This window comes from Scyliorhinus torazame, chromosome 6, assembly GCF_047496885.1.
Source record: "Scyliorhinus torazame isolate Kashiwa2021f chromosome 6, sScyTor2.1, whole genome shotgun sequence".
Lineage (NCBI taxonomy): Eukaryota > Metazoa > Chordata > Chondrichthyes > Carcharhiniformes > Scyliorhinidae > Scyliorhinus > Scyliorhinus torazame.
Window position 1 is genome coordinate 152,821,814 of NC_092712.1, and position 24,233 is coordinate 152,846,046.

The following is a 24,233-nucleotide window of genomic DNA, read 5'->3' on the forward strand; positions in this document are numbered from 1 at the left end:
AGGAAATGTTTGTGAGCAGAGGAAGCTGATATTAAGAAAATCACATATGAGGCAAAATTATTCAAGCAATTAAAATGTCTGTATGTGGGTGTGGGTGGGGACTGTATTAGAGACCTTCTCCTCACACCTGTCCTGTCCTTTAGCCCTGTATCTGTGGAAGCGAAAAGTGGCAACCACTTTTGCTGTGCAAAAGGAGGAACACATTTTGTTTTAGCAGTCAGTATATTACCAAATCTATCTGGATCTTAAAACTTGGTGAAAGCAAAATCAGCTTATACTGCCATGGTACGTTTTTAAACATGTCACAATACCTTCCAGGAACTGAACTGCAGCACTTGTTGATTGAAATAATTGCTCGAACATGCTCTTTAATACCCACATGTGTGTGAGAAGGAAATACTCAGACTCCACCTTCTCTGTGGATCTGAATGGCATAGTCCACCACTTTACAGGCCACCTGTTAAGCTGCGACTTTATTATGGCAATCACATCACCCACCCAAACTAATGGTTCTATTTTCCAGTTTAAACCTATCTGAACCACGCTGGTGGGCATGGTCACCCAAGTGTGCAGAAACATGAAATTTGACAAGCAAGCAGAGACCCAGCCCTCGTTACATCCTTTGCCTGTATGTTGTGGTTTTTGCCAAGGGTTGTTAATTGATGTAATTGGTAGACTTCCCCAATGCTGTCAGTAAGTGCAGGCACTATATCCACTCACCCACCCCACCCCCGTAGAGAGATGTACAGAGAAGTGTGCTGAAATTTGGTGTGATAAGACCTCATTTGATGGCCCCCCCCCCAGCGTTCCCGTGCTGTTCCCGGCAGCAATGACCAGGTGTGGACGGCGCCGGTGGGAACCCGTCGTATTGGGCAGGCCGCTCGGCCCATCCGGGCCGGAGAATCGCCGCTTGCCCGTTGCAAACAGCGAGCGCCGATTCTCCCAGCGGCCAGCCGTGGGGCGTCATTCTCCGACCCCCCGCCGGGTCGGAGAATGGCCGTTGGCCGCCGTGAATCCCGCCCCCGCTGAAGTCTCCGGTACCGGAGATTGGGCGGGGGCGGGAATCGGGCCGCGCCGGTTGGCGGGACCCCCCGCTCAATTCTCCGGCCCGGATGGGCCGAAGTCCCGCCCAGAAATTGCCTGTCCCGCCGGTGTAAATCAAACCTGGTAATTACCGGCGGGACCAGGCGGCGTGGGCAGGCTCCGGGGTCCTGGGGGGGGGGGCGCGGGGCGATCTGACCCCGGGGGGGTGCCCCCACGGTGGCCTGGCCCGCGATCGGGGCCCACCGATCCGCGGGCGGGCCTGTGCCGTGGGGGCACTCTTTCCCTTCCGCCTCCGCTACGGCCTCCACCATGGCGGAGGCGGAAGAGACTCTCCCAACTGCGCATGCGCGGGAAACTGTCGGCGCCCGCTGGCGCTCCCGCGCATGCGCCGGGAAACTGTCAGCGGCCGCTGACGCTCCCGCGCATGCGCCACATTTCCGCGCCAGCTGGCGGGGCAACAAACGGCATTTCCGCCAGCTGGCGGGGCGGAAATCCCTCCGGCGTCGGCCTAGCCCCTCAATGTTGGGGCTAGGCTGCCAAAGATGCGGAGCATTCCGCGCCTTTGGGCCGGCGCGATGCCCGTCTGATTGGCGCCGTTTTTGGCGCCAGTCGGCGGACATCGCGCCGTTGGTGGAGAATTTCGCCCGTGATTCTCGACGCGCCGGTTTGGGGGAGTGGGAGAATCGCGTGCAGGCGTTGGGGCGGCGTGGCGGGACGCACGCGGCGCCCCGCCGATTATCCCACCCGGCGTGGCGGGGGGGGAGAATTCCGGCCCATAGGTTTGAGCCAGGGAAGTTGGATGGGTGGTTCCGGTGATGGGAGGAGAGGGGAGTCAGGGTATGAAAATACCTGTTCCTGGGAGGTCGTTTTGCGAGGCATGAGGAGTTGGGGGAGAAATATGGACTGGGGCAGGGGGCAGTATTTAGGTGATGCATGATCAATTGCACAAAGACTAAAGTTGGGTACAACTGTGGCTTTATTACAGTCAGATGCGTGGCCTCCTGCTGCAGCTGGCGAAATGGCAGGGCACTGGAGGTCATGCATATGTATACAGCTCTCCGTGGGCGGGGCCAGCCGGCAGGAGCTACCGGCGAACCTGTAGTGCAGGTCCTACCTTACATCTCCTATTACAGTGGTTCACCACATTCACCCCCCTGTTAAAAATGAGTCTGGCGGGGGTGACTTGAAACTATATACAATTAGTGCAATTATGTACAGTGGTAGGGAAAGAAAAGTCCATGTTGACGGTCCGGAGTCCGTCAAAGGTTTAGCCGATCCGGTGCTTTGGTGCTCCGTTGGGAGCGGCATAACAGTGGCGGCGAAGTCGGTGCTGGCGGTGGTGGAGGTGGCACCGATGGCGGTGGTGGCGGTGTTGATGTTGGCCAGTCATCGGGGAACTCCGGGAGCGTGCAGAAGTCCTCTTCGTCCTCTTGTGCGGAAAAGGGGAGGGAGGGGGTGCTCTGGTGGGGTCAATATTGGCGGCGCGGTGGGAGGAGGGGGGGGCCGCATTGGTGGGGGTGTGTGTTGGGGTGGAACCTTACGGTGCCAGGTCCCTGAGTGAGACAGTTTCTTGGCGGCCATCGGGGAACTCAACGTAGGCATATTGAGGGTTGGCATGGAGCAGGTGCACCCTGTCCACCAAGGGGTCCGCCTTGTGGAGTCGGACGTGCCTACGGAGAAGGACCGGTCCTGGAGCAGCGAGCCAAGTCGGGAGCGACACCCCGGATGTAGACTTCCTGGGGAAGTTAAAAACACGTTCATGGGGTGTGTTATTAGTGGCGGTGCACAATAGTGACCGGATGGAGTGTAGAGCGTCAGGGAGGACCTCCTGCCAGCGAGAGGCTGGGAGGTTCCTGGACCGTAGGGCCAGCTGGACGGCCCTCCAAACCGTCCCATTCTCCCATTCTACATGCCCGTTTCCCCGGGGGTTGTAGCTGGTCGTCCTGCTGGAGGCTATACCCCTGCTGAGCATGAACTGATGCAGCTCATCGCTCATGAATGAGGATCCCCTGTCACTGTGGATGTAGGCGGGGAAACCAAACAGAGCGAAGACGGTGCTGAGGGCCTTGATGACGGTGGCAGACATCATATCGGGGCATGGGGTGGCGAAGGGGAATCTGTAGTACTCACCGACCACACTGAGAATGTACATGTTATGGTCGGTGGAGGGGAGGGGCCCTTTGAAATCCACGCTGAGGTGTTCAAAGGGGCGGGAAGCCTTCACCAGGTGCGCACGGTCTGGCCGATAGCAGTGCGGCTTGCACTCCGCACAGACCTGGCAGACCCTGTTGACTGTCCTTACTTCCTCGACGGAGTAGGGCAGATTGCGAGCTTTGACCAGATGGTACCATCGAGTGACCCCCGGGTGACAAAGGCTGTCATGTAGGGCCCGGAGTTGGTCCACTTGTGCGCTGGCACATATACCTCGGGAGAGGGCGTCTGGGGGCTCGATGAGTTTACCGGGGCGATACAAGATCTTGTAATTATAGGTGGAGAGCTCGATTCTCCACCGCAAGATTTTGTCATTTTTGATCTTGCCCCTCTGTGTGTTATTGAACATGAAGGCTACCGACCGTTGGTCCGTGAGGAGAGTGAATCTCTTACCGGCCATGTAATGCCTCCAATGCCGCACAGCTTCAATGATAGCTTGGGCCTTCTTTTCGACGGATGAGTGTCGAATTTCAGAGGCATGAAGGGTGCGGGAAAAGAATGCCACGGGTCTGCCTGCCTGGTTTAGAGTGGCGGCAAGAGCGACGTCTGAAGCGTCGCTTTCTACTTGGAAAGGCAGTGACTCGTCCACTGCGCGCATCCCGGCCTTGGCGATGTCTGCTCTGATGCGGGCAAAATCGTGTTGTGCCTCGGCCGCGAGGGGGAATTGGGTGGACTGAATGAGTGGGCGGGCCTTGTCCGCATAGTTTGGGACCCACTGAGCGCAGTAGGAAAAGAACCCCAGGCAGCGTTTGAGGGCCTTGGGGCAGTGTAGGAGGGGAAGTTCCATGAGGGGGCGCATGCGGTCGGGGTCGGGCCCGAGATGTCCGTTTTGGACTATATAGCCGAGAATGGCTAACCGGTTTGTGCTGAACACACACTTCTCTTTGTTGTAGGTCAGGTTGAGAAGAGTGGCAGTGCGGAGGAATTTATCGAGGTTGGCATCGTGGTCCTGCTGGTCATGGCCGCAGATGGTGACATTATCTAAGTACGGAAAGGTGGCCCGCAAACCGTGCTGGTCGACCTTTCGGTCCATTTCTCTTTGGAAGACCGAGACCCTATTTGTGACACCGAAAGGGACCCTAAGGAAGTGGTATAGGCGACCATCTGCCGCGAAGGCAGTGTATGGCCGGTCCGACTTCCGGATGGGGAGCTGGTGGTAGGCGGATTTCAGGTCAATTGTTGAGAAGACCCGATACTGCGCAATCTGATTGACCATATCAGATATGCGTGGGAGGGGGTACGCGTCGAGCTGCATGTACCGATTGATGGTCTGGCTGTAGTCCACGACCATCCTGTGTTTCTCCCCAGTTTTAACCACTACCACTTGGGCTCTCCATGGGCTGGTGCTGGCCTTGATAATACCCTCCTTAGGCAGCCGCTGGACTTCAGACCTGATGAAGGTCTTGTCCTGGGTGCTGTGCCGTCTGCTCCTAGTGGCAACGGGCTTGCAATCCGCAGTTAGATTGGCAAAAAGGGACGGGGAATCGACCTTGAGAGTCGCGAGGTCGCAAACGGTAAGGAGGGGTAAGGGCCCGCCGAATTTTAGGGTGAGGCTCTGGAGTTTGCATTGGAAGTCCAGGCCCAACAGGAGTGCAGCGCAGAGATTAGGAAGGACATAGAGGCGGTAGTTACTAAATTCTACGCCCTGGACCGTGAGGGTGACTGTACAAAAGTCTCGGATCGGGACAGAGTGGGATCCGGATGCTAGGGAGATCCTTTGATTGGCAGGGTGGACCGTGAGGGAGCAGCGCCTCACCGTATCTGGGTGAACGAAGCTTTCGGTGCTCCTGGAGTCCAGCAGGCACGAGGTCGCGTGGCCGTTGATTTTAACCGTCGTCGACGCGCTGGCCAGGTTGTGCGGGCGAGATTGGTCCAGCGTCATCGAAGCGAGCTGCGGGTAGCCATCAGATGCTTCGGGTGGCGAGCGTGTGCGGTTCCGATGTCGGGATATCCGGAGACCCTGTGGGGGACAAGATGGCGGCACCCCTGGTGCGCACATTGCGGGGTCGGGACAAGATGGCGGCGCCCATGGGGCGCATGTGGCTGAAGGGGGTCAAGATGGCGGTGCCCATTGGTCGCACATGGACCCGTGAGGAGAAGATGGCGGCTCTCATTATGCGTCTGGTGTGGGGGAGGGGGCGATAGCGGGCGCGATCGCAGCGACTGCACGGGCCTGGCACACAGCAGCGAAGTGGCCCTTTTTACTGCAGGCTTTACAAACTGCTGTGTGGGCTGGGCAGTGTTGGCGGGGGTGCTTCTGCTGACCGCAGAAGTAGCAGCGGGGACCCCCGGGGTGCGCGGATCGGCGTGCGACGCAGGCGTATTGGGAAGGCAGGGCCCCGGCTGAGGAGGTCGTCGGCGGGGTCCAGGAGGGGTAAGAAGGAGTAGAAGGGTGGGCAACGCGGCGGGAGGGGTACGATTGTACGTTAAGGGATGCAACCGTCATGGAGAACGCCAAGGTTTTCGACTCCACCAGTTCGAACGTGGCCCCTTCCAGTAATCGTTCTTGGATGTGGTCCGACACAATCCCCGTCACGAAGGCATCGCGCATGAGGAGATTCGCGTGTTCGGCGGCCGTAACGGCCTGACAGTCACAGTCCCGGTTGAGTGGAATTAGGGCCCGCCAGAAGTCTTCGATGGACTCACCAGGTAGTTGCGAGCGGGTGGCGAGTACATGCCTGGCGAAGAGCGTGTTCACCTTCTGCGCGTAGTGTTCCTTAAGGAGTTCCATTGCTTTTGTGTAATTCGTGGCGTCTTGGATCAACGGGAACACGCTGGAGCTCAGTCTGGAGTACAGGACGTTTATCTTCTGAGCCTCCGTTGGCTCGGGGTCCGCAGCCTTGATGTAGGCCTCAAAACATGCTAGCCAGTGAGTAAAGTATTTTCTGGCGTCGGGCGAGTGCGGATCCAGCTGCAGGCAATCGGGCTTAATTCGGATATCCATACTGTGGAAAATCTGACTGTAATAAATTGATGCACGATCAATTGCACAAAGACTAAAGTTGGGTACAACTGTGGCTTTATTACAGTCAGATGCGTGGCCTCCTGCTGCAGCTGGCGAAATGGCAGGGCACTGGAGGTCATGCATATTTATACAGTTCTCCGTGGGCGGAGCCAGCCGGCAGGAGCTACCGGCGAACCTGTAGTGCAGGTCCTACCTTACATCTCCTATTACAGTGGTTCACCACATTAGGTACCTGCAACTCCGGGACTTTGCCAGGAAGGAGGTGCAAGCTCCCTGGTTGTTGGAAGAGGTATTGACGGCATGGGGAAGGGGGTGGCGTCGATGATCTGGGAGGATTTTGGGGGAGGATAGGATATCCTTGGAGGGGATCAAAGCCAAGTGGGAGGAAGAGTTGGGGGAGGTTATCGAAGACAGTTTGTGGTGTGAGGTGCTTCGGAAGGTAAACACCTCAACCTCGTGCACGAGACTGGGGCTGCACCTCATGAGGGCAAGGATGAACCAACTCTATGAGGGAGTGGAGGATGTGTGTGAGTGATGTGGGAGGGCCCTGCAAACCATGTTCACATGTTTTGGTCCTGCCCGAAGCTGGAGATGTATTCCAATAAAGCACCCTTGAAGTTCAGGCAATTCAATTCTACCTCTGCTGATAGGGATATTTTGTGTTTGCTAGTGCTTTTTTTGCATGAATATAATGCTGTCTTGGATTTGGAGACAGCTGTTATCATTGTTGCCTGATTGGTTGATAGATCTTGGGCTTGATTCTCCAATGCCGCGCCATTTGGGACAATCGCCTGGGCGCCAAATTTTCCCGTGACGCCGGTCCGACGCCCTCCCGCGAGTCACGGAAGTGGCCAGATCGGCACAATCGTGTTTCGCGCGGTGCGGTCCAGTGAATCGCCCGAGACAGCCAAAATGGCGATTCACCGGTACCCCTGCGATTCTCAGTGCTGGATGGGCCGAGCGGCCTGGCCAAAACGGCGGGTTCCCCCCGGCGTCGTCCACACCTGGTCGCTGCTGGCGGGAACAGCGCGGGAACGCTGGGGGGGGGGGGGGGGGATCCTGCACCGGGTGGGGCCTCAAATGGGGTCTGGCCCACGATCGGTGCCCACCGATCGTCGGGCCGGCCTCTCTGAAGGAGGACTCCTTTCTTCCGCAGCCCCGCAAGATCCATCGGACATCTTCTTGCAGGGCGGACTCGGGGAGGATGGCAACCACGCATGCGCGGATGACGCCAGTTATGCGGCGCCGGCCGCGTCATGTATGCGGCGCCACCTTTACGCGGCGCCAAGGCCTGGCGCGCGTAAATGACGCGGCGCCGCTCCTAGCCCATTTTCGGGCCCTGAATCGGTCGGGATAGGAGCCGTTTCGCGCCGTCGTGAACCTCGATGGCGTTCACGACGGCGCAAACACTCTATCTCCATTCCAGAGAATCGCGCCCCTTATATCAGAACACGAGATGTTTACATGTTAACGGCAACATAGATTAAGGTTCACAAGTAGCTCCTGAGACTCCATGCTATGGCATTAACTTACAAAGACAATCATTCGGCCCTCCCTTTGTTATGGCCTATTGTGGCTTAGATAATTGCAAATATAATACAGTTGTGGATGTGTTGTAGTCTGGAGGGAGGTGGATAACAGGCCAACCCGAAGAATATTGGAATTGTTGAGTTTGGAGGTGACAAAGTCTGGATGAGGTATTTTAAAAATTATTTCGCGGGCCGTGGGCGTTGCTGGCTAGGCCAGCATTTTTATTGCCCATCTCTAATTGCCCTTGAGAAGGTGGTGGCGAGCCACTTTCTTGATCTGCTGCAGTCCAGAATGCTGTTCGGGAGGGAGGTCCAGGATTCTGACCTAGCGACACTGAAGGTTTCAGCAGTGACTGCCTGGTGTAATGATGGAGGTGAAAGCTGATGGTTTTTGTGATGGGGAAGATTTGGGATCGGAACCTCATTCAACTTAAAAAAGGCCGAAAATGGTAAAACAATTTTGTTCAACCTGACCAGGGAAGGGGCAAGAATTGGTGGCAGAAGTACAGAAATTGTGCTGGACTATGAAGGCAGTGCTTTTGGTCTTCCCAATATTTAGCTGGAGGAAATAGTGTGTCATCCAAGGCTGGATATCAGATAAGCAATTTAATAATGCAGAGGCAGTGGATAGGTTGAGGGAGGTTGTGGAGGTGTAGAGCTGGATGTTGTCAATGTAACCATACCATGGTATCACCATGTATACAAAAAAGTGGAGGGGCCAAGGAGAGATTTTTGGGGGAATGCTGTGGAGATGGAGATGCTCTTGCAAAGCACAGATAGGTGAGAGAAATCCCACTGAGCTGGATAATGCAAGAGAATCATTGGAGGGGGACAATGTGACTGTTTGTGTCAAAGGTTGAAAAAGGAGATGAGGAAATGCGCCACAGTCACACTGACAATCTTTATTAGTGTCACAAGTAGGCTTACATTAACACCGCAATAAAGTTACTGTGAAAAGCCCCTAGTACCTCTTCGGGTACACTGAGGGAGAATTCAGAATGTCCAATTCACCTAACAAGCAGGTCTTCCAGGACTTGTGGGGGGAAACTGGAGCACCCAGAGGAAACCACGCAGGCACTGGGAGAATGTGCAGACTCCACACAGACAGTGACACAAGCTGGGAATCGAACCCGGGTCCCTGGCGCTGTGAAGCAACAGTGCTAACCACTAGACAGTGTAGTTTGTGACTCGAGTTGAGGCTGCTTTGGGAGGGGCAGAAAACGGGTTGGAAAAGATTAAATAAGGAAGTACAAGAGAGGGCAGCACGGTGGTACAGTGGTTAGCACAGCTGCCTCATGGCGCTGAGGTCCCAGGTTCGATCCCGGCTCTGGGTCACTGTCCTTGTGGAGTTTGCACATTTGCCCCGTGTTTGCGTGGGTTTCGACCCCACAGCCCAAAGATGTGCAGGTTAGGTGGATTGGCCATGCTAAATTGCCCCTTAATTGGGAAAGAAAAATAATTGAGTACTCTAAATTTATTTTAAAAAAGGAAGTACAAGAGAGATTTCGGAGGAGACAACACATGCGGACTTTTGAAGAGGATCGGGAAGTCTGGGGTGGGGTGAGTATTTATTTGCAACAATGGAGGGTTTGAGGAGATGAGGTTTTTGAGGAAGGGGTGCATTTTATGATTTTGAAAGTGAAACATTTGTGAGCCTGATTAGAGGGAACCTTTGACATGATTAAGGAACATGGGGAGCAGGAGCAGAATTTGGATCATCAGCTTTTTAGTGGGAATCAGAAATATAGATGGGTAGCCTGGATCAACTGGGAAGACCATTCGGTAATTTAGGTGAGAAACCAGAGAGATGGAAAAGGAATTGATATGGAAGAAAATTGATTTCAGTATGGTTTGGCATAAGAGTTGAAAACTGATTCCACCGATGGGGAACTAGCAAAGTCCAACTATTATAAAATATTTATGACTGCTTAATTTTGTTTGTATTAATTTGATTTAGGAAATAAATATGTTTTGCACTTAAGCTTAAACAGAGGTTGACTGTATTGTTGTTCAGTATTCTTCTGACAGGGTAGGCTCACTGGAAGCACAGAATCAAACTGAAATGAGGCTAACAAAGTTCCTGTGTCTCCATTATTCTGTATGCTTTGCAATATATTGCTCAGATGTCATAGAAAGTGAAATAATACTTGAGTATGTAGGGAGCTTAGATTCACATATGCACACAGCCTGAAAAACAGAAACTGAAAATGTGTAATTAAACCATTAAATACAGCAATGGGCGTGGTGCAAAATCATCCTAATTCTAACTAACTGCCAGCTCCTCTCAAGAGAGGTGAAAGGGTGGCTATCGTGAGAATGGAAAATTGCCACGGTTGCAGGAAATGATGCTTTCTTAATTTAGGACTAACGTATGTTGTTGGGACAGAAAGAGCTTTCCTCTACATCTGGCAGACTGACCTGGGAATGCTTGTTCCTGGCACCGAGGGGGACTTTTCCCAGACAGTGGGGAGAGGTGGGTTTGGGTGAATGGGCATTTAGACTCCCAGTGTCATCCCATCCTCTTCTGGCTTTCATGCTGGCAAGTTCCAAGGCAGGTAGATCTGTGAGGAAGCCAATGAAGATGCAGAAAAAGCCTCTTAAGTCGTTATTTAATCCTGCATTCTGACTCACTGCCAGTGCCCGGGTTCCACTCTGTCTCCACATCTTGCCAGGTTAGAGGAGGTGAGTGCAGTGGAAAATCATTGTTGAATGAACTTGACTTTCTTGCAACAGTATAAAGGTTGTAATCAGCAAGCTTGTTGCTAGCCACAGTGAAATCTGAAAGTTAGTTATGAAGAGAGATTGGATAGACAGGGGTTGTTTGCCTGAGAAGAGGAGACTGAGGGGGGGGGGACATGATTGAGATGTATATAATTATGAGGGGCATGGGTAGAGTATCATAGAATTTTTGATAGTAGACAGGAAGAAATTCCCCTTGGTGGAGGGAGCAATGACCAGAGGGCATAGATTTAAGGTAAGGGGCAGGAGGTTTAGAGGGGATGTGAGGAAAATCTTCTTTACCCAGAGGGTGGTGGGAGTTTGGAACTTGCTGCCTGAAAGGGTGGTGGACGCAGAGACCCTCATAACATTTAAGAAGTATTTAGATGTGCGCTTGCGATGCCAAGGCACACAAGGCTATGGGCCAAGTGCTGGAAAAGGAGATTAGAATAGTGAGGCGGTTGTTTTTGACCAGCGCAGACGCAATGGGCCGAAGGGCCTTTTCTCTGCGGTATGACTATGACTAAATCCTAATTCTTTCAACTTGAATTCACTAGTTACTAGTCAACGGTAACCCAATCTCCAAAATGCAAAATGGACAAACCCCAACTATTGTCGAACCCATCACTCACTCCCCCACTTAGAACAAATTTCACCTTTAGGGCTAAGAATACCAGCAGGTCCCCACGCCAGGCCAGGGCACAGAGCGGAGAAGCTGACCTCCACCCCAACAAGATCCACCTGCGAGCAATCAGCTAGACAAAGGTTAAAACATCTGCCCCCGCCTGCAGGTCCAGCCGTCCAAGCCGAATATGGCTTCCAGGGGACTGGGCTCGACGTCCACATGTAAAACCCCTGAGATGGTGCTGAAAACTGCCCTCTCAAACCTTTCCAGCTTTAGGCAGGAGCAAAACATATGCACATATGATTCGCAGGACCCCTCCCACATCGCTCACAGACATCCTCCACCCCCTCAAACCGCAGGTTCATCCTTGACTTTGTCAGCCGTATCAGCCCCAGCCTCGCACTCGAGGTCGAGGCAGTCATCCTCCGCAGCACCTCACACCACTATCCCTCCTCCAACGCTGCCCCCAGAACTCCCCCCCCCCCGCCCCCCCCCCCCCCCCCCTAGCCGTAACCCTCCCCATGGAAACCTTATCCTCCTTCAAAATCCTCCCATAAATCATTGAAATGACCCCCCTTTCCAACACCCCTGCTGACAATACCTCCTCCAACAACAAAGAGGTGGGCGCCATCGGGAAGACCTTTCTCGCAAAGTCCCGCACCTGCATGTACTGGAAACTCTCCCCCGCACCAGCCCAAACTTCTCATTCAGCTCCTCCAAGCTCGCAAACCTCCCTCCCAGAAACAAATCCTTCATCTCCCTGATCCCCCTCTCCCATCCCCGGAACCTCGTATCCATCCTTCCCGGCTCAAATCCATGATTTCCCCTGATCGACAACCCCCCCCCCCCCCCGTCCTCCCATCCCCAGAACCTCGTATCCATCCTTCCCGGCTCAAATCCATGATTTCCCCTGATTGGCATCCCCCCGACCCCGTTCTCAACCTAAAATTTTGCCAAAATTGACACCAAATCTTCAGCATGGCCACCAGCATCGGACTCACTGAATACTTCCCTAAGGCTAATGGGGGCAGCGCTGTTGCCAGTGCCCACAACCCCGACCCCTACATGAGCCTGCCTCCCGCAACTCCAACCCCCTATGTGAGCCTGCCTCCATCCTCACCCACAAAGCCCCTGACTCTCTATTCCATCCTGAAACTTCTCTGCATTGGCCGCCCAATAATTGTACATCAGATTCGGGAGGCCCAGCCCCCCCAACTACCACCCCATCTGCAGCACCACCTTCCTTATCCTGGCTACCTTTCCCGCCCACACAAAGAGCTCAGCCTATCCACCCCTTTCAAAAAACGCCTCAGGCAAAAAGACAGGCAAGCACTGAAACAAAACAAAAATCGTGGTAAATTATTCATCTTCACTGCCTGTGCCCGCCACGACAGAGGGAGATTATCCCATCTCGACAAATAAGCCTTCACCCTCCCCACCAAGCAAAAGAAATTCAACTTCTGAAGACCTGTCCAGTCCCGAGCCATCCCATCTGTACCCCCAGATACCTGAAATGAGAAACCGCAACACAAAATGGCAGAAGTCACGGCAGGGCCTGCAACCACCGCCACGAGTCAGCCTGGAGCAACCGTGAAGCTTCCCCCGACTCAGCCTTCCCGGATGACAGACGCCAGTGTCGAGCAGGACACCAATGCCAGGAATGAAGCTCTGGGTAATCACATGAGGCGGCCATTCCCCGACAATGAACCAGTCACCATTTCCCCCCAAGAGGCCGCATGCATTCCCTGGAGGACTTGGAAGCTGAGGAGCCAACCCTACCGTCGCACTGTGTGACTGGCTAAAGAACGGCACACATCCGGGTGATGCTGCTGCTAAAGAGACATCCCACCGAGATGGAACTGGACACGGGAGCGGCAGCTTCGGTCATCAGCCTTCGCACGTTTACCACCCGAACAGATCTTCAGCCGCTGGAGCTTCGCAACACGGGGAGGCGCGCCTGGCCATGTATACCGGGGAGCCTTTAGAAATCGAGGGCAGCGCCCATGTGCCCGTGGCATATGGAGACCAATCTGCGTGCCTACCATTGGTGGTAGTTCGCAGCAATGGGCCCAGCCTATTGGGGAGCATCACCTACATTTGGATTGGAAATGCGTGTGCCAAATTTACCCCTGTGGATTGGATAGAGTGCTGTCCAAGTTCCCTTCGGTTTTTGCTGAAGGCCCTGGGACCATTAAAGGAGCTATGGCCATGATCAGTGTGGAAGAGAATGCCCAGCCCCGATATTTCCGTGCTCGCCCTATGCCATAGGCAATTTGTGCCAAGGTAGACCGGTTTAGAGCAGCTGGGTGTTATTCGCCCTGTCCAATATGCCGATTGGGCCGTGCCTGTACTCCCCATGTTGAAGCCGGATGGGTTGGTGCGGCTCTGTGGGGACTATAAAGTGACAATGAACTGGGTATCCCGTCTTGACTGTTATCCGGTCCCTCGGTTCGAGGATCACTATGCCTGGCTCAGTGGAGGAAAAATGTTCACTAAGCTAGACATGAAATGAAGAATGAAAATCGCTTATTGTCCCAAGTAGGCTTCAAATGAAGTTACTGTGAAAAGCCCCTAGTCGCCACATTCTGGCGCCTGTTCAGGGAGGCTGTTACGGGAATCGAACCGTGCTGCTGGCCTGCCTTGGTCTGCTTTCAAAGCCAGCGACATGAGCCAAGCGAACTTGCAGCTGATGCTCGAACCGAGTTCACGGAAATATATGCCGATCAGTACCCATCGGGGATTGTACGAATGTACGCGATTGCCGTTCGGAGTCTCCTCGGCTTGTACGATATTCCAGAGGGTTATGGAGAATATCTTGCGAGGGTTGCCAAGGGTGGCCGTCTACCTGGACGATGGGAACACATGAAGAACCTAACCAAGATCCTTGAGCGGTTTGCTCGGGCCGTGGCCTGCCTCCAGAGGGAGAGGTGCATTTTCCACGTGCCGGAGGTCACATATCCTGGCTACCGGTGGATAGCAGAGGCCGCTGTCCAGTGGAGGAAAAGGTGCGGACGATTTACCCTGCCCCTATATCTTGTGACCAAATGGAGCTCTGTTCTTTCCTAGGCCTGGTGAACTATTACAGGACGTTCATACCCAGAATGGCAATGCTGCTCAGCCCACTCCACCAACTACTGAAGAAGGGACGGAAGTGGGACCGGAGACCCCGCACCAGAAGACGTTTCAAGAGGTGAAACAGCAGCTCTCGTCAGGTGAATTGCCAATTCACTTTGACCCCGAAAAATCCCTGCTCCTTGCGTGCGCTGTCTGGCCATACGGCGTCGGGGTAGTCTTAACACACTGCATGCCCGATGGCTCGGAGCGACTTAAAGCTTTTGCATCCCACAGTCTGGCTGATGCTAGGCGAAACTACGCCGAGATGGAGAAGGAAGGCTTGACAGTGATGTTCACAGTGTGGAAATTCCACCAGTACATTTATGGGTGGCCGTTCACGGTTTATAGCGACCACAAGCCCCTGCTGTGATTATTTAAAGAAGATCGGGTGGTTCCACTGATAGCCTCTGCCCGGGTTCAATGGGGGGGGGGTGGCCCTGCTTCTGTCGGCCTACGAGTCTACAGTAAAACGTTGCCCGGGAACAAGAATCCCGCACACGGATGTGTTGAGCCGCCTGCCCCAACCCACAAAGCCGCCAGCTCCCGTAGCAACCGCGGAGGTGATAGCCGCTCTCCATTTCATGGACAGCTTGCCAGTAATGGCAGCTCATATCTGGGAATGGGCCCAGACCGACCCTGGGTTGTCGAGGGTCCGTCATATGATCCAATAAGGGGCCTGACTTAGGGTGACACCAGACAGGCTGAGGGCCTACACCTCCAAGCTGCCCGAAATGATTGTCGAAGAGGCGTCCTCCTGTGGGGATGCGGGCGGTCGTACCCGAACGGGGGTGCGCGCCCCTGTTGAAAGACCTCCTTAAGGCTCCTCGGGGTGGGCAAAATGAAAATGGTGCTGTGCAGCTACGTTTGATCGCCTGGACTGGATGCCGAGATCGAGCGGGTGGCCCACAATTGTAACCCATGCCAGGGACACCAGAAGGCCCCACCAGCAGCCCCGTGCACCCCTCGGAGAAGCCATGGTCCCGTGTACACATTGACTTTGCCAGCCCGTTTCAGGGGGTCACATCCCTTATATTAGTGGATGCCCGCGGGCAGCATGGTGGCGCAGTGGGTTGACCCTGCTGCCTCACACCGCCGAGGTCCCAGGTTCGATCCCGGCTCTGGGTCACTGTCTGTGTGGAGTTTGCACATTCTCCCCGTGTTTGCGTGGGTTTCACCCCCACAACCCAAAGATGTGCAGGGTAGGTGCATTGGCCAAACTAAATTTCCCCTTAATTGGAAAAAATTAATCGGGTACTCTAAATTTAAAAAATATATATATTTGTTGTCCAACCAAAGTGGCTTGAAGTACACCGGGTCCCCACGGCAACCACACGAGTAACTACGGACAGATTAAGTGGTATTTTTTGCACGCACAGACCGCCCAAGGTCATGGCGGCCGTCAATGGGGCGGTATTTGCAAGGCAGGAGTTTGCATCATTCATGGCCACGAATGGCATCAGGCACATACAGACGGCCCGTACCATCCAGCTTCCAACGGGCTAGCCGAACGAGCAGTTCAAACCCTCAAGCGGGCCATGAGGAAGATGATCACGGGGTCATAGGAAACGCGGTTGACACGGTTCCTCTTTAGTTATCGTACAACGTCTCATGCCATAACTGGCATCGCTTCGGCAGCGTTGCTCATGGGGTGCCAACTCTGGGCATGTCTCAGCCTCGCCCTCCTCCACCTTGGGGCGCGGGTTCGTCAGCAGCAGGACCGCTCTGAGATGGACTCTCACCGCCACTCACAAGCGCGCACCTTCACGACAGGAGACATGACGTCGTTTACGAGAGGACCTGGGGTAGTCCTCACAAGATGGGACCAGTCTCCTATGCAGTCCAGAGACAGGGCACAGAGACACATCACCACCTGGACCAGGTATGACAACACGATCAGGAACCAGCAGCATGAGGCTCACGCAGGACCCAAACTCTGTCCCCCGTACGGCCAAGGAGGAGCCCCAAGGCCAGAAGGGAACCAGGGCCCCACTTGTCCCTTCTGCCTCCTGTTGAACATTAAGATGCCGGGGGACCTATGGCACCTGTGGATCTGGCCAGCGACTGCGTAGTCAGCGGCGCAGATTCCAAATGGATATTAGGCCGCCGGGCGATGATATGCTGGCACCGATTGTATCGGCAGCCTTGCCAACTATGCCATGCCAGCTATGACGATCATCACGGAAGGGGCGGTCACTGGTGTGCTACACACCTCTCGGACCGGCTGTACCACCCCGGAACTCCGCCCACAACCCATGTGGCCACGTGATCCTCCAGCTTAGGACATGGGCATTTCTCCGGACTTGGGGGTGAGAGAGGTGTTCCGACCCCCTAAAGGGACGAAATTTGTATAGCATCCGATTTTCCTCATACACCTCAGAGTATGAGCTACTCAGGTGACTAGGGGGCGGAGCTTCTAATTGGAGGAGCTCCCCACGGGATATAAATCCCGACCTGGAAGCAGTTCGGGGAAGGAAACCCTGCGTGGAGTGGAGAAGAGATTGTTGTGACCAGTGTGGAATAAAGAGATTTGTACCATGTCAGCCTGGCCTCTCGTGGAGTCTTGGCCTCTGCCTATAACACCCACCATCGGGAACATTCTTTCTGAACCTACCCTGTCTAATCCTGTTAGAATTTTATAGGTTTCTATGAGAGCCTCTAAACTCCCAATGAATGTTTGACCAAGGCAGCCGTCACTCAGTGGGTTGTATGTTTGCCTCTAAGGTTGTGAGATTACATCCCCGTCCATGGCTTGAGCATAGAAATTTAGGCTGACAATCCAGTGCAGTGCTGAAAGAGTGCTGCACTGTTAGAGGTGCTGCCTTTTGGTTGAGACGTTAAACCAAGGCCCCATCTGCCTGCTCAGATGGATTTAAAAGATTCCATGGCACTGTTTTGCAAAAACAGGTAATTATCGCGTGGTGCCCTGGCCAATATTTATCCCTCAATTTATATCACACTCAAAAACACAGTTTGTCTTGTCATTATCACAGTGCTGTTTGTGTGTGCTTGCTGTGTGCAAATTGGTTGCTGCCTTTGCTCCATTATAACAGTAACTACACTTCAAAGGTAATTTATTGGTTGTAAAGTGCTGTGAGATGTCCAGTGGTCAGGAATAGTGCTCTATAAATGCAAGTCTTTTTTTTTCTTTTAAATTGATCTTCTGATGCCATATGCTCCATTGTAAAGACTGTCTATGCCCTCCTTTGTAACATCACCGATCTATCTCCCAACCCCAGCTCATCTGCCATTGAAACCATCATCCTATCCCAATTCTCTTCTGGCTGGCCTCTTGATCTCCTCTTTGTAGCCTTTAATACATCAAAAATACTGCTGTTCATATCGTATCTTGCTTGCTGTGACTCCTGTTTTCACTGACTTACAACGGGTCCTGGTCCTTAAATCCCACCCTTTCTCCAAATCATCCAACGCTTTGTCCTTCCTTATCTCTGTAATCCTTATGCCTTATATTACATATATGCCCTCCATCCTCCCTCAAATTCTCTGCTTGTCTGCCTCTAGTTTCTTGTGCATCTCCCTGCTTTCACCCACCGTTGACAGTCTTGTCTTCAACTGCCTTGCCCTACACTTAGGAGTTCTCTCTTAAAGCTCTCCATTTTGCCTTAAAAATCAACTCTTGCATCTAACTTTTAATTACTCCCTGCCTATCTCACTTCCTCTGGCTTGATCTTCAATTTTTTGATTGCAATTCAGAGATTTTGAATTTCCACTGACGTTAAATGCTTTCAAGAAATACGAGTTGTTGCTGTGAGTGTAGTGACTAACTACTAATATTTTGAATAATTGAAGTCAGACAGTATATTGATTAACTACTTTATTTGACATAACATATACTGCCACCATCAGAAAGTTTGGAGTTGGGGAGTACATAAAATACAGAGGATAGATATTTACTGCCTAAGTCTAAACCATCATAGGCACAAATGAAGCTTTGCACAGTATCTCAGCAAAAGCTGGATTCTCTTTGGCTGTGGCATAAACAAATTACATTCAACATCTAACATTACCAAATACATTATGAGATACAGTTTACAGTTCATATTTACTGTATTGCTGATAAATCTTTTGATTCCTGCTGGATATAAGTCCAGTGATCCAATCTTTTTAAAAATATAAATTTAGAGTACCCAATTCATTTTTTCCAATTAAGGGGCAATTTAGCGTGGCCAATCCACCTAGCCTGCACATCTTTGGGTTGTGGGGACGAAACCCACGCAATCACGGGGAGAATGCGCAAACTCGAACCTGGGACCTCGACAGCGTGAGGCAGCAGGGCTAACCCACTGCGCCACCGTGCTGCCCACCAGTGATCCAATCTTGTCCATTTAGCAGATCAGCTATCTGTGTGGCATTGGTTGTTTTAACTTCCCCTTGGATGTTCAGCTTCATTCCTGGTGAGTTGTTGTATGTGGCACTTCTTTGGTTATCTTCCCATCCTAGTCTGACTTACTTCACATATAGATTGTATAGTTATGTCCTGACTTTAATTTCTGTATACTCAGGGATCTAGGTAGCTAAACATTAACAACAATTGTCATGCACTTTTACAAGTTCGCTTTTATCAGATTGCCACAATATTATTTATTCATAACAATTTTTCAGTTAGAAGACTTGAGCATTATAATCTCTTTAAAACCTTTCTTAGCATTCTCGCTTCTTAACCTTCTGTTTTAGGTGTTTCAAATATGATTTCTTTATGTCTTAATTTGACAAGGTTAATCCTCGTTCAGGGAGCACCATTATTAGCAACCATCCAAGGTGATTCATTCATTCTCTTACTCGGATCTGTTTTAAGGTGTCATTCAATTTGGACCAACATGTCAAGGAACTACTGTAGTCATATTTTAATTAGTTTGACAAATACCAAACTTCTGATAAGGTGCCTCATGCTTTCTGCTCCGCTAGTGTCGGAATCAGAGTAAAGAGCCAACCCTGAAATACACGAGACATTTTCATTCTCTTATCTAATCAGATGGTGTGACCCATTCATATTGGTAACCATGACGAAGCGAGCAGAGCCAGCATCAGGCCTCTAATTAAGAACATCTGGTGTTCACACTGACTCCATTGTCTGTCTCAACTCTCCCAGTCTCATTCCAATATTAACCATTTTGCTGTACCCTGAATTTAGCCATATGGTTTGGAAGACAACTTCTCCTATACTGCAGTGTATATAGGGATAAATTTGTGAGCAGCATTGAATGTTGAAACCAGGAAAGACTTTCTTTACATTAAAGGACAATTATTTTGCATGGTAATTTTGACAGCATCAAATGATGTATTAGATGACCTGGTTCAGAAAATATGCGAGTCAAATCCCCCATACATTGAGGAAGGAACTGATGACTCTTTGGCTTGCAGGTTCCGTCTCTGCATTTGCCCCCAAGACTTGCTTCTCCTCCTGATTGTATGTGACTTTTTTGTTACCATCTTCTCAAAGTTACAAAACTGTCCAGGATGAGGCAGTCTGGCTTCCTTGGAGCCCACTTACAGGCCTACACATAGAATCACAGAATTAATGAGTGCAGAAGGAGGCCATTCGGTCCACCTTGCCTGTGCTGGCACTTCGGTAGAGCTATCCAATCAGTCTTAATCCCCTATGTTTTATGTTGATTGCAAGAGACATAAACCGTGCTGGGACTGTAGTACATTGTGTGTAATATTTTATGGTTAACTGCATTTGCTTTTTGTATGAGTAAGTAGGGGGGAACAAAAATAAGGTTGTACTGTCCCTCAGCTTGTAGGAGCCTTCAGTTCCACCCTCTCCTCTCTGCCTTCTCTCAGCTTCTGGTGTCATAGAGTCACAAAGAGCACAGAAAAGCCCTTACGGCCCATCGATTCTGGGCTGGTCAAAAACAACCTATTCTAATCCCACTTCTCAGCACTTGGCCCACAGACTTGTGTGCCTTGGGATCGCAAGTCCAACATGGTCTTTTTAAAGAGAATCAATAACTTGAAATTTCTGAGGCTTAGTTTGGTGCTGACCTTTTGTTCCGTGCATTCTGTTAGCAGAGTCTTGAGAATTTGCAAGTTTGAAGAGCATGTACAATGACTCACTTTTGCCCATCATGCAGCCTGTGTCACCAGATGAAAATGCATCATGCAGTTAGGCAGCTTGTAATTTATTTATTTATTTAAAAAAAAATTTAGAGTACTAATTCCATTTTTTTTTTTTCAATTAAGGGCCAATTTAGCGTGGCCAATCCAACTGCCCTGCGCATCTTTGGGTTGTGGGGGTGAGACCCACGCAGACACGAGGAGAATGTGCAAACTCCACACGGATGGTGATCTGGGGCTGGGATCAAACCTGGGTCCTCGGCGCCGTGAGGCAGCAGTGCTAACCACTGCGCCATCGTGCTGCCCTAGGCAGCTTGTAATTTACAATTGCAGTCGAGTAGCATTTGAACATTTTAAGGACTGCAAGATTTATGAATTCTTTGGATAGTGTAGGGAGAAACATGTAACTGGTTACCAGGAACATTTAGTGGCATGTGTAGTTCAGGCCCTTGATATCAAAAACTTAAATGGCCTTCATTTTTGTTTTTCCTCAGGTCTGCGTCTGCATGCACATTAGGAGTCAGGCCTTCTGGCCATTGCTGACAGCATTCAGTCTTATAATTACCTGCCGTTAGGCCAGTTGTACCGGTTTGTATGGTGAAAACTGCTCTTCAGTAATAGTCGTTGGGCTGCTGGAGGTCTTGAAATGACAGGTTGTGAATCATGTGCTAAACCTCTCCAGTTTCCACTACGCAGGTTAGAGGTCGTACAGTATATGTAATATAAGCCATAAACGACCACACATGCAGCTGGCAGAAGTATTTGCACTGTGCCATTTATCCCCAATTTGCATTCAACTGGGAATTTCTTGGCTATAGGTACGTATTCAGGCAATGAACATTTCACTGAACCTACTTAGGGACCAGGTACATCGATCAGTAATATGTTATGAATGGGTACAGAAAATAAGCAAAGGTTTAAAGGAATGCTGGCCTTCATAGCCAGAGGGCTCAGATACAAGAGGTAGAAGTCTTGCTTCAGTTATACAATGCCCTGGTTAGTAATACCTGAAGTACTGTGAGCTTTTCTGGACACCACACCTTAGGAAGAACCACGGATCTAGAAGAATGATATCTGGATTTCAAGGATTAAACTATGAGAAGGGATTAAACAAATTGAGTTGTATTCCCTCGAATTTTGAAACTCAAAGGGTTATTTGAATGAAGTATTCAGGTTATTAAGGGGACTTGATGGGGTACATTGGGAGAAACTATTTCCCGAGTTGGGAACTAGAGTGCATTGTCTAAACATTAGAGCCAGATCTTTTGGATGTAAAATTAGGACACACTCCTACATAAAAAGGGTGGTAAAAGTTCAGAAATCTCTTTCACAAATGGCAATTGACGCTACTTACATAGTAAATTTTGAGTCTGAGATTGCTAGGTTTTTGTTATCCAAAGGTAATAATGGTAGCACAGTGGTTAGCACAGTTGTTTTACAGCACCAGGGTCCGAGGTTCGATTCCCGGCTTGGGTCACTGTGTGGAGTCTGCACGTTCTCCTTGTGTCTGCGTGGGTTTCCTCCCAAAAGTCTGAAAGACATGCTGTTAGGTAATTTGGACATCCTGAATTCTCCCTCTGTGTACCCAAACAAGCGCCGGAGTGTGGCGACTAGGGGATTTTCACAGTAACTTCTTTGCAGTGTTAATGTAAGCCTGCTTGTGACAATAATAAAGATTATTATTATTATTATTATTAATAAGGGATCTGAGGCATAAGTGCATATATGGAGTTAGGTTGCAAATCCGCCATGATCTCATTGAGTGGCAGAATGGGCCTCGGGTGAAATAGTTTACTCCTATTCCTATTTTCTGACTTTCAAACAAAATCTCCTTCTAGTCAAAAGGAATTACAATGTGTAGAACTTTCACCATTGCTTAAAGGAATTATATTAGAAGAGAATTCACTCTTTTTCTGTAGAAAAAGAATAATCTAAAATCTTTAGTAAAGAAATAAACAATTGACTCCATGTGCACTGTTCAACAATTCTTTGTTTTATTCTAGTTTCTATACAGTTCAAATAACTGAAAGCAAAATGCAAACAGGGGATTTCCCTCCGATAAGACAGAAACTTTATGTGGGAGAAAGGTCCAGACCACAATTTACTCTCCATAAATACTTTTCTATAGGATCTGTTTATAGACATAGGACAAAAGGCAGACCAGCACAACTGTGCGTTGGTGTGCTGTTGAGATGCAGCACAGAGAAAGAATATAACTTTACACCCACGATTCCCCATGTGGAAAGTTCACAATCTTGGCTGGGCTGCTTTGAGAAGATTTCAAATTAAGGTTTTTTTGTATTTACATCAAGAGACATGCACAGTCAGGACATAAACTAACAATCTGTTGTAAAACTTTGAGAAAAGCAGAGCATAACTGTATTAAGAATGTCATTATGCCAGGCTGAAACTTCCTCACTCTCTTTTTAATCCTTTTATTGATTCTTGCGCCCTGTGCTAAACAGCCACGCATGTGATTTTCCTGCAATTACACTATTTTACGATGGGTGTAAAATTAAGACCAAAATTTTCAATCATTTTTTAATGCTTTAATGGAGACTTGCATTGTTTATTTGGATGCATTGTTGTGGCTTCTGTAGAAGCTGCACAAAAAATTACAAAGCATGCCCAGTTGCATGTTCTTAAACATGCAGTGCCTAATATGATTTCATGATTGTTGAATGGTTTAAAGAATTTTTACACATGCAGCAGGATTATGATGGTATGAGTTCCACACATGAGCTCCAAGTTTGCAGATTTACTCCTATTTATTCTGAATTTTAAGTCGCGGCATATGAGCTAATGAGATTGATAGAAAGTTTTTGGCATGGATTTATATTGGCAAAATGGATGTACGAGTAGGCCCAGGTACAGGTGAATCATCCCAATTATACCCTCACAGAAAATTCCATCTCTTTACGGTTAATTGTATATCTACATCCCTTCAATTGCCAGAAATAGATTGCTGCACAAGCTTTGCAAGAGGTCTGGGAGAAAATCACCTGTTTGCTTTGTTGAGAGAAATAGTGTGTAGCACAAGATGACCTCAAAGGGAATTTTTTAAAAAAAGAGTAGAAAAGATGAAACGATAACAATAACGGTTCTCTGTAACGAGATGCTTCTGCAATACAAGGTTAAAGTTTTGATATGAAAGGCATTTAAAATCGGATCATCCTTTGTGCTGATGCCAAACCACATTAACACTAACATCAGTGCAAATGTGTTTTTAGGTCAATGCAAATAATTTAAGACTGATAGATCATCTATAGCATTGCTCAAGGATAATTCAGGATGTGAAGTGCAGTTTCTGATGTTTCCCATTGTCCTACGCCAGCTTAGACTAAATAACTGTTCACCCATCTGGGTAAGACAGCAAATTTGCTGAAGAATTACATCATGACTAGCATGGAACGGCATGGTAGCACAGTGGTTAGCACTGTTGCTTTAAGGTGCCAGGGATCCAGGTTCGATTCCCGGCTTGGATCACTGTCTGTGTGGAGACTGCATGTTCTCCCCATGTCTACGTGGGTTTCCTCCGGGTGCACCAGCTTCTTCCCAAAAAAGTCCTGAAAGACGTGCTGTTAGGTGAATTGGACATTCTGAATTCTCCCTCTGTGTACCCGAACAAGCGCCGGAGTGTGGCGACTAGGGGCTTTTCACAGCAACTTCATTGCAGTGTAAGCCTACTTGTGACAATAATAAAGATTATTATTATTATGAGATAAAAAATGTATGCGTCTTATTCTTCCTAAAGGGAATTTGACCCAACAGATTGCAAAACTGCTGTGGCTAACATAGCAATTGTTTATGGCTCAGTACAAGAATAATAATTATTATTTTAAAAAATATATATATTTTATTAAAGTTTTCAAACACAATTTTTCCTCCTTACAAATCAACAAAAACGGTAACATGATAACTAATAGATAACATTGTTTAAATAAAATAGTGA

General features: G+C 50.0%; 1 protein-coding gene across 5 annotated transcripts in view; it reads left to right on the forward strand.

Annotated features, from left to right (window-relative positions):
- stx17 (syntaxin 17) overlaps positions 1 to 24,233 on the forward strand; it is a 216,589-nt gene that overhangs the window by 74,892 nt on the left and 117,464 nt on the right. The window contains exon 2 of one of the 5 annotated variants that reach the window (XM_072508936.1): positions 9,238 to 9,309. The exons of 3 other annotated variants lie outside the window; for them this stretch is intronic. The gene's annotated coding sequence lies outside the window, so the exon portion shown is untranslated. Of the gene's footprint in view, positions 1 to 9,237; positions 9,310 to 20,981; positions 21,100 to 24,233 lie in introns of those variants that run through there. One more of the 5 variants, XM_072508937.1, reaches the window with a different exon arrangement.